A 10,091-nucleotide genomic window follows, 5' to 3' on the forward strand; every position below is an offset into this window, starting at 1 on the left:
ATCTATCTATCTATCTATCTATCTATCTATCTATCTATCTATCTATCTATCCTATCTATCTATCTATCTATCTATCTATCTATCTATCTATCTATCTTTCTATCTATCTATCTATCTATCTATCTATCTATCTATCTATCTATCTATCTATCCTATCTATCTATCTATCTATCTATCTATCTATCTATCCTATCTATCTATCTATCTATCTATCTATCTATCTATCCTATCTATCTATCTATCTATCTATCCTATCTATCTATCTATCTATCTATCTATCTATCTATCTATCTATCTATCTATCTATCTATCCTATCTATCTATCTATCTATCTATCTATCCTATCTATCTATCTATCTATCTATCTATCTATCTATCTCTATCTATCAGGAAACAGTACCAGAAAAAAAAAAAGAAGAAGAGGCAGAGAAAGCGATGGAAGGCAACAAAAAAAAAAAAGGGGTGGGGGGGGCTATCATTGAAATAGATTTTATCCAAGACACACAAAAAAGACAAAGAGGAATAGAGAAAGACTGTCAACAGAGCTTGTGTGGTGTTTCAAGTTTCAACAGACTTATATATAGAAGAAGGTGACGAAAGATATATGTATCTATCTATCTATCTATCTATCTATCTATCTATCTATCTATCTATCTATCTATCTATCTATCTATCTATCTATCTATCTAATCATACAATCAGTCTGTCTCAAACTAAAAATGTAGATAATAGTAATTAAAACAAACTTACATCAGATCACTACATCTATTTTCTGCTCAGCGAATCATAAACACGATGGTTCCTCTGTTAACTTTTAGTTATTTAAACTTAATCTTTAATCTTAATCTTTAATCTCAAAAACTTTTCCCTATAAAAAGCAAATCTTGAGCAAAGAGATATTTTGTTGACATTTAACCAGTCGACCAGCTATATAGGTTCAACATGCCCACCAATGCTATGTAGGTGACTAGAGCACGCATCACTGCATCTGGCAAAATGATGAATGTGAAAAGAAAATATTTTAAGAAATTTTTCCTTTTGTTAGACGTGAAAGAATAAAGACAAGCCTTCAACACACATCCATGATTAATATCAAATTCTGTCACACACACACATACACCTCAACACACATTTAGGGTTACTATCAATTTTTCACACACACACACATAGTTTATCATTTTCCACCACATCTCCATATTTCTTTCTCTCTGTAACACACATACACCTATTCTCTTAGATACAAATCAGAAACAGGTTCATGTTTTTAATCAACTTAAGTTAGATATATAAAAAAAATTGCTCAACATGTGTTAATCAAAACATTCTCCATTAAGTAAGCGTATCTTCAACATGCTTCAATATGAATGTGTGGTCTTCGCAATGACATGGCCTCTGTCTCTGTCAAGTTGTAGTTTGCCTTATGTAGATTTGTTTAGACCTGACATTATATGCTACGCTTATGCCTCAAATTTTATCTATACAATAGACTTCAAATGTATACCTGTCCTTTAAAACCTGTCTTTATCCAGGAAGTAGAATATATTGGGTACCTATTCAAGTCTACAAACTCTGAATACTGGAGCCATTTAATAAAATATAATATTAAGACACAGACAGTGTTGAACTTCTTTCAACTTAGATATTATCTTAAAAACCAGGGATCTCATTAGATCTTTTGAAATTCTACATTCGTTCATGGGAAATGACATAACTTAACTGGAAAGATCACAGCGTTATCACAACATGGTTCAACGGGGAATATGTGGCTGAGAGGATAGGTCGCTTGGCCACCCATCTAATGGGCTCGTGTTTAAATCTCGCCAGGAAGCAGTGGCGATGTAAAAATGGTCGTTTCATTTCTATTAATGTAGAAAAATCATATTTAAAACAAACAAAATCGACCTTACCTTACCGTGGTTTGGTTTGGAAAAATATTTAATGTTATCACAATTACCCAGCTATGTGTTCTGATTGCCAACAGATCTTTAAACTCTGTACATACTTTCAATATATTTCCTCCAGTTGACCCGACTTATACAGTTTCAATTAAATCTACTATCTATATATAAACATTGATATAATCCCAGACAAAAAATTCCACTTCCACATTGTTATCACTGACATGTACATATTTAGCTTACTGACAAGAGATAAAACACAAAGACAAATGTATTCTTCCGCGTAAAATCATACAACAACAAAGAGTTATCAAATGGGAAGAACTCCACATTTACATCCACACATCTCAATAATGTACGTTTTTTCCCATTTTTAAAATATAAAACATAATTAATTTATTAACATTATTTAATTAACTAATTGGTTAATATTTTTAAATTGATTCTTGTTTTGTTAGAAAAAATGAATAATTGTTCAAAGTTTCAACCTGATCAGAGAATGGGAAGAGTGAGAAATAACGTGTTCAAAATTTGTGCCAAACAGACAGACAGACAGACAGAGTGAGGCGATATGAGCTTTGTGAAATAAAGAGCTGCTGTAGGGAGAGTCTAAGAGTAAGAAGATGTTGAGCACATCAAGCCTCACACCTCAACTGTCTCTTCTCTCTCTGTTTTCCATGTTTTAGGCGTTCCTTCGTGTTTGAACATTAGAACACTCTAACCTCAGCCAGGACATCGAGGTTCGAACCCGGGAACCATGGAGACAACATACCAGAGCGCATATCAAAGGACCAATCAGCCATCGTCTCTGTTTTCTTGGTCTGTTTAAGAAACAATCAAGCAAATAGAAAGGGAGCTTGATTCCTCGGGGATTTATTTTATATCAAACTCTACTCTCGAGAGGCGTTGTCATAGAATTCGTTCGTATATTAATTATCACACGCTATTACTGCTGTGTTTAGTACGAAGCGTACTTTTGATTCTCATCAGATCCTGGATTCGTCGAGAAAGTGTGCTGACCAGCAGATCGTGTTTCAACCACAGTTTTACAAAACTGATATCAACTCACTCTGTGTAGTACACAAGTTTGTACACGTTATTTCTCCCGCAGGTCTCAAACTTCTTTCAGTTTTGAAAATTTGTGAAAATTTTTTTCGCATAAAACATGCAAATTAGCAAATTAGCAAATAAATGTTAATATTTCATTTGGATTTTATGGGATTTCATTTGTTCATTCATATATTTAGGTTTTTGTGTATGTAAAGTAATTAGTTAATTTGTTATGATTTAATTTTTTTTTGTAATAGAAGTGTTCAGTTTGTTAAAAGTGCTCCGTCTTCTTGGCACCAAGTTTGCTAAAAGTCATTAAAAGTTACCCGCTGGTCTTGGTTATAACTGAGCCTGGTAAGTTCGACGCAAAGTATGCAGATTTGGTCCACTGGAAGGCTAGCTACACAAGCGGCTCTGTGAAGATGATAGAGGTGTTAGAGCCTGGTATGGTTTTATAAAGTATGCAGCTTTGAAGGACATGGTCAGCATTCTCTGGTGATGCTCTACAAGGGCAGGTTTTGCTAGTTCCGACTTTTAGCTATGTCGTGACAATGTCGTCTCATTCTGTCGCACACTGTCCGATTTCTTTCAAGTGTTTTAAGGGTATAGTCTCATCATATCACTCGTCACAAAAGGGGTTTCTGATATGGTCATCTTGGAGAGGCCGGATAGCACTGCACATGGACCGAACATAGCCTACAGGTAGTAGTTTTTGGGCATCACTGATTTGCAACATGTTTGAAGAGAAATATCAACTTAAAAAAAAATAAACATAGAGTTAAACACCATATCTAAGCACAATATTTAGTTTAAGATTTAGTGGGAAAAGTCAACATTTTTGTAATCAATGAAATTCATATGTTTAAAAGTTAAAACTGGATCTCAGTCTTGGTTTGATGAAAGGTTAACATCTGGAAGCCTGCCAACTTGTGGAGGTTTCTCCGATGGTGATGTGGAAAAACGGTCAGATTAATAAGGTTCCTTTGGACCTGTATACAATGGCGCCGAACACACGCCTCATCCGCAACGTGATGATTGATTGATGTCCATGAACATTGTTTGCATTGATTAGCCCAGTTTTAAGTAGATAGTGTTGGACATAACAACATTGGAACAATGAAGATTCACTCTGATCTGTCAACTAGGAGACGCACCAACAAAAACATTTAGCATTGTATTTCCCAAGATTTTTTGGCTTCCAGGCTTCCATGGAAACTGGAGACGGCTGCTGCCTTCAGAAGAATCGTGACCTCCGTGTCGAAGGTGCCGGAAGAATCCCAGTTTCATCGTTTGGCATGTGAGGGCATGTATAATACATGTGTTCGTACATGGGTCTACAACAGAGAACAATAGCCATGATGTCTGCAGCCGGAAAATAGGACAACCAAATGAATTATGAACAATTTCTGAGGTAGCATGTTACTTGTGGTGAGACACCATGAAATTTGTTTTCTTTGTTTTTGACGATGTAAAATCTTTTGAACTGCTGAATGAAAGAAAAAGATTTCCGTGCAGAGGAGCATTATAATGAGTCTAAATAAAACTGGAACTCAATGTCAATGGAACCAAATTTTCCTAGTCCCTAGGGCCTCTTGGCAACTTGTTCCCATCTATCCCCGAGTGAGATAAATAAAAAGAAAGCACACACAAGGTAGCCCAGAAGGGGTCTTATTCGCATTCCATACTAAGCCTATCTAGTTCCACTACTAGATGTTTCCACGGAGGTGCCACGCTGAGGCGACGGGGGCTGATTCCTCCGGAATTAGGGTCACCAGACACACGTACGCCATAGGAAGACGAAAGTAGGACAAAGACTTACAAAAGTAGGACAAAGACTTACAAAAGGAGGACAAAGACTTACAAAAGTAGGACAAAGACTTACAAAAGTAGGACAAAGACTTACAAAAGGAGGACAAAGACTTACAAAAGTAGGACAAAGACTTACAAAAGTAGGACAAAGACTTACAAAGGAGGACAAAGACTTACAAAAGTAGGACAAAGACTTACAAAAGTAGGACAAAAAATAAGTTTACAAACTAAGTTTACAATTTAATTAATAATAATAAGGCTTGTCTCCGAGTCCGAAGATTAATGAGGAATGCAGTATTTCCCGTGGATACGTAGCCCCAGCTGCGACCAACATATTTTGCTACATCAAGCGTGGGCATAACCATTATCCGCTGGTGGTCGATTTAGATTTCTTTTCGCTATCTTCCTCTGTCCTAGGCAGCGAATTTTTTTTTTCCAAATGTGTATCCCTCGGCCTTTGTAGATGACCTCCAGCTGTCTCGTTCTGAGGCCGTCTGCAACCAGTTCCTCTCTTCTATTTCAGTTAAAGGAAACATAGCACTTAATCATAGTTACAATGTTATCCTACTTTTGAGAGAAAACAACTTTAAATAAATTTTAGAGATGAATGCCTCTATTTTAAAGAAAAAGACAACTTTCCCCTTTTGTCCACAGCACAGCCACTGTGTGTAGATCGTCCTAAACATTCTTGTTTTCAAGCGAAAAAAATGCACAGATTTTGATACGCTCTGAAAAACAGTTTCACAAGAACTTCCTAAAAGAATTTCCTAAAAAAACTTCCTAAAAGAACTTCCTAAAAAAAGAACTTCCTAAAAGAACTTCCTAAAAAGAACTTCCTAAAAGAACTTCCTAAAAGAACTTCCGAAAAGAACTTCCTAAAAGAACTTCCTAAAATCTACCAACACCACACACACACAAGTTACTGTTTATAAACAACGATGTAAAGAAAGTGTCACCTCTTGCTGTAAAGTCTCCAAGGTTACAGCAGTCAGACTACTGAACATTGTTGGCATCATTACCACATTCCTTTAGGTATACATTAAGTACGACTATACATCAGTTATAAGTGAGTCAGGGTGTGTTTGAAACCGCAGATTGAAAGGATTGAACTCAGTTCAGTTTGTTGAATAATGTGATAATCCAATAAGAGAGTAAAAGCCGGACATTTTCACCATTGAAGACGAATGTCTGCCGGGAAACTCTAACCAAAAAAAAACAAAAACGGACGTCTGGTAATCCTATTTAGTGTTTGCAGTGTTTCTCAAACTTTTACCAATGTCTTGATGAAAAATAGGAAAACATTTTAAAAAAGATATTTTAAAAAAAACTTATATTAGGTGTAACTGTATCAGTTAGTAAGTGACCAAAGATGAAATGACCGGGGATGAAGTGACCGGGGATGAAATGACCGGGAAGAGGGAGAAATAATGTGTACAATGATCTAAGTGGACAAAACCTGAAATATTTAGCCATATATCTAAATACTAAAAAAATAATTTCCCTTGTTCTTATACACAAAATAAATTAACAGTAATTGGAATTGACTAATTGGTTAATTATTTATTGATTCTTTTATTGTCTTGCCTATGAATAATTGTGCAAAGTTTCAACTTGATCCGAGAATGAGTGTGGGAGAAATAACGTGTTAAGACAGACAGAGTGAGTTGATATAAGCTTTGTATATAGTCAATGCGCTAAACAACTGGTTGAGACGTACCGGGCATGCTACCCTGCCTCATAGTGACCCCCGGGTGGAAACGGTCGTAGGGAAAACGATTAGTCCAAATGGCCAGCAAAACAAGACTCCCCTGGGACTGACTAAGCCTTGCCAGAGCATTCCATTTGACACTGTACGGTGCTGTAAAAAGTGTTCCCATGACCATGTCAACTATCCAGGGGACGTTCCTCAAGGGGCCGTTTAAAAAATGGCGAGCACGGTTAGCCTGGTATAGAGAAGGGTTCCCGGCGTGCTCGGCCTTCGGCCGCGTCTCTAGTCAACTAGTCCGGAGTGTCCGAGTCCCTGGAAGTGACAGTGTGAACATAAACACTAGGTAAGGCCCTCTTCCAGACAGAACACTTTATTCAATCTGGCCGGTGAGGAGGAAGCTCTTCTTCGCTTTTATTGTTTCAAGAGGATAGGGTTAAACTGTGCCTGACAGTTTCGTACTGATTCGTCGATTTATTTTGCATTTGTGTTATTTTTATGTTTGAGATATACTATAATACAACAACAAATGCGATGTAAAACTATAAAAGAATTTAATGGATTGAAATTAATAAATTAAATACCATTTCATTTTGGATTTTTTTAACGTGCCCTTGTGAACATGGCCCGGGTTCATTGAACCCCTTCGCGCCCAGGTTGCTATGCCACTCATTACAATTTACAATCAAATGTTGGAAAACGCTATGTACAATGCGGCCAGAAAAAAAAAGGGAGACAAAGCAGGGATTGTTCTCACACATTCTTGCTTTCCTCCCTTGTTCCATCCATCCACCAGCGTAGAGACAGGGCACTCCCATTTCTGACACTTGACTGAAACATTATGTTGACCTCTGACCCTAATCTACAAACCATTAGAGCATATCTCAACATGTATCTTGCCTCCCTGTAATGTGATTATCATCAGTGAGTGGCGCACACAAAGCCAGCGAGCTAAATGCCACTAACGGGCCTGGTGGTCGAGTGGTTAAACGTGGAACTTTCAAGCCGATTGAATAGAATTCCAATCTTGGCGTATTTATGTGTATATCCACACCAATGTTACACCTAGAACTAAAACCTTGGTCACGATGACCTTGATAGCTTTAACGGGTTACACGCTGGCATAATTATGCAGGTTTAATAAATTTGAACCGTACACACTTTTGTTTTATAGGGAAACTCCGATGGTTTTTCAAATTTGAGTTATTGACAAATTTAAATTCTGTGTAAAAAGTTTTAATAGTAAGCATTTTACCAATTTGTATTTAAATGCTTAGAAACATTTTTATTTAAAAAATTAGAGAGTAACTTCTTGACATTTTAAAACAGACAATGAGGTTCTTTTCAGATTCGCTATTAGTTTAGGAGTACGTCATTATGCTCGTTAATACTGAAAGCGCATCTGCATCTAACCAATCGTATCGCTCCATTCTTACACTGGCTGTTAGACTTAGTGACGGTTTAGTCCATAACTATGTAACAGGTATATGTATATATATATATATATATATATATATATATATATATATATATATATATATATATATATATAATAAGGCTTGTCTCCGAGTGCGAAGATTAGTGAGGAATGCAGGATTTCCCGTGACTGCCCAGACCCAACTGTGACCTACATATTTTGCCACATCCAGGGTAAGCATAACCATTGTCCGCAGGTGGTTGATTTAGGTTTTCTTTTCGCCGTCTGCGTTTGTCCTCGGCAGCGGATTGTCTTTTGGTCTCAAATATGTATCCCGCGGCCTTCTTGAGTGACCTCCAGCTGCCTCGTTCTGAGGCCGCATGCAACCAGGTGCTCTCTTGACGCCTAAGCTGGTCTTTGAAGCGTTTGAAGCGTTTCCGTAGGGAGCCTCTGTTACGCCGACCACCTTTAAGTTCACCCAAAAAAAAAAAAAGACTGCCTTTGGCATATAAATCATTAGGATTTTTAAAAAAAGTAATATTTTCATCTGCACACCTCCTTGTCCCCAAAAAATAAAAGTAGATCGTGTGTCTGATTCTAACAAGCTAGTCAGTATATAAGGTTACGTGTAGTTGGTCATCACAAAACAACCAAGCGAAAGTATTTGTTGTGTGTTGAGTGGTCAGGCGAGAAAATACACACTGTCGTGGTCAGTCAAACATGTAGGTCTATTCTTAACACGTACTTTTTTTCCTTTGCTTACAAGATCTAGATCTAACTGCATAGACCTGGATACCTGGATCTAGTTCTTTCATGAGACTGTCAACTTTACTGTATGTTTTTTTTTTTAGTTTTACAGTAAGTCAATAGATTAAAATAAAAGGTTTGTGTGACGTCAAATAAAAACCCTATGAAAATCTGACCGTTTTGGATGCGCAGAAAATATGGCTCCTTCTGTCTCGAAAGACAATGGATGCTACCAGATGAGTCAATGGTTTTGGTTTCGTCTTGAGACGGTGCAGAATTTGGTGTGGCTAATCAAGCCAATTCTGGAGTGGCCGATTTTGCCACAGTTCGTGCCTGTGTATGCATCTGTTTTAGATCTAGCTGATAGGGCAGCTTTCTTTTTTTTTGTTCTCTTGACTTAGGCCGCTTCGTTTCTTTGGCTTTCTGCGAGGATCGTACCAGCACGCACAGTCTGCCTCTATGCACTCCGGTCTTGGGCTATTTCCTCCCGCATACTTTGGTTGATGCTCGTGGTTCTCATGTCTCGCTAGCAGACATCTCTATAGGTTAGTCTTGGCCTGCCCTTGGCTCTCAGCATATAAGATATCTGCGCAGAAAGATTGCGTCAGAAAAACCATCAATTACTAAGTTATTATTGGAAATAAAATAAAAAGAATAACATATTCATTTTCTGTAAACCAAAACACGTTATATCAAAAAATTGTCAAAACCATCGGAGTTTCCCTTTACGTGCATAGACGCATCACGACCGTACGAAATACATTTAAAAAAAAAGACAAAGCTTATATTAGGTGTAATTGTATCCATTAGTTTGGATCTGTCTTGGAATTAAATTGTAAATGATCTAGACTCACAATAATAAAGCTATGCGATTAGAAATATTTCTACCACTTGTTATCGTTTTCATGCTTTTAGCTTTCTCACTACGCTATGATCCTATCACTTGTCCCACTACGCTATGATCCTATCACTTGTCTCACTACGCTATGATCCTATCACTTGTCTTACTACGCTATGATCCTATCACTTGTCTGGACCAGTTGGGAAATTGGCGAGGGAGAAAGAAAGGGGGGTATCTGGATGAATGTTACGTGATTGTGATCGCTTTTTAAAAGTATTTTATTTTTCAAAAAGTTGAATGATTTGAATTCGAACTCGAGGGATTAAGCCTCCTCTATAATAATGGTAATGAACCACTGTGCCAGCGAAATGCTTATGAAAATGGAAGGTTTTATTGTTATCTATTGCTAGTTTCAAAAGACCAAATTCTCTACTCAAGGTATATAAAAAGGACCTCCTCACCTTCTCACCTTATACCACCACATCTGTCAATTACGATTTCTTTCCCTTGTTCGATACCAAACAAAAATAATTAATTACCATTAGTTAATTAATGAATTGTTGAATTTCGAATTGATTATTGTGTTGTCAGATAAAAGAAATAATTGTGTAAAATTTCAGCCTC

At 37.0% G+C, this 10,091-nt stretch overlaps 1 protein-coding gene across 2 annotated transcripts in view; it reads right to left on the reverse strand.

The window, feature by feature from the left end:
• The window catches only part of LOC106060851 (uncharacterized), a 7,283-nt gene extending 5,184 nt beyond the window's left edge, over positions 1–2,099 (reverse strand). Inside the window, exon 1 of one of the 2 annotated variants that reach the window (XM_013218873.2) lies at positions 1,908–2,099. The gene's annotated coding sequence lies outside the window, so the exon portion shown is untranslated. Of the gene's footprint in view, positions 1–750; positions 1,009–1,907 lie in introns of those variants that run through there. The other variant, XM_013218872.2, reaches the window with a different exon arrangement.
• Between the last annotated feature and the right edge of the window lie 7,992 nt (positions 2,100–10,091).

The sequence above is a fragment of the Biomphalaria glabrata genome, chromosome 8 (genome assembly GCF_947242115.1).
Source record: "Biomphalaria glabrata chromosome 8, xgBioGlab47.1, whole genome shotgun sequence".
NCBI lineage: Eukaryota > Metazoa > Mollusca > Gastropoda > Planorbidae > Biomphalaria > Biomphalaria glabrata.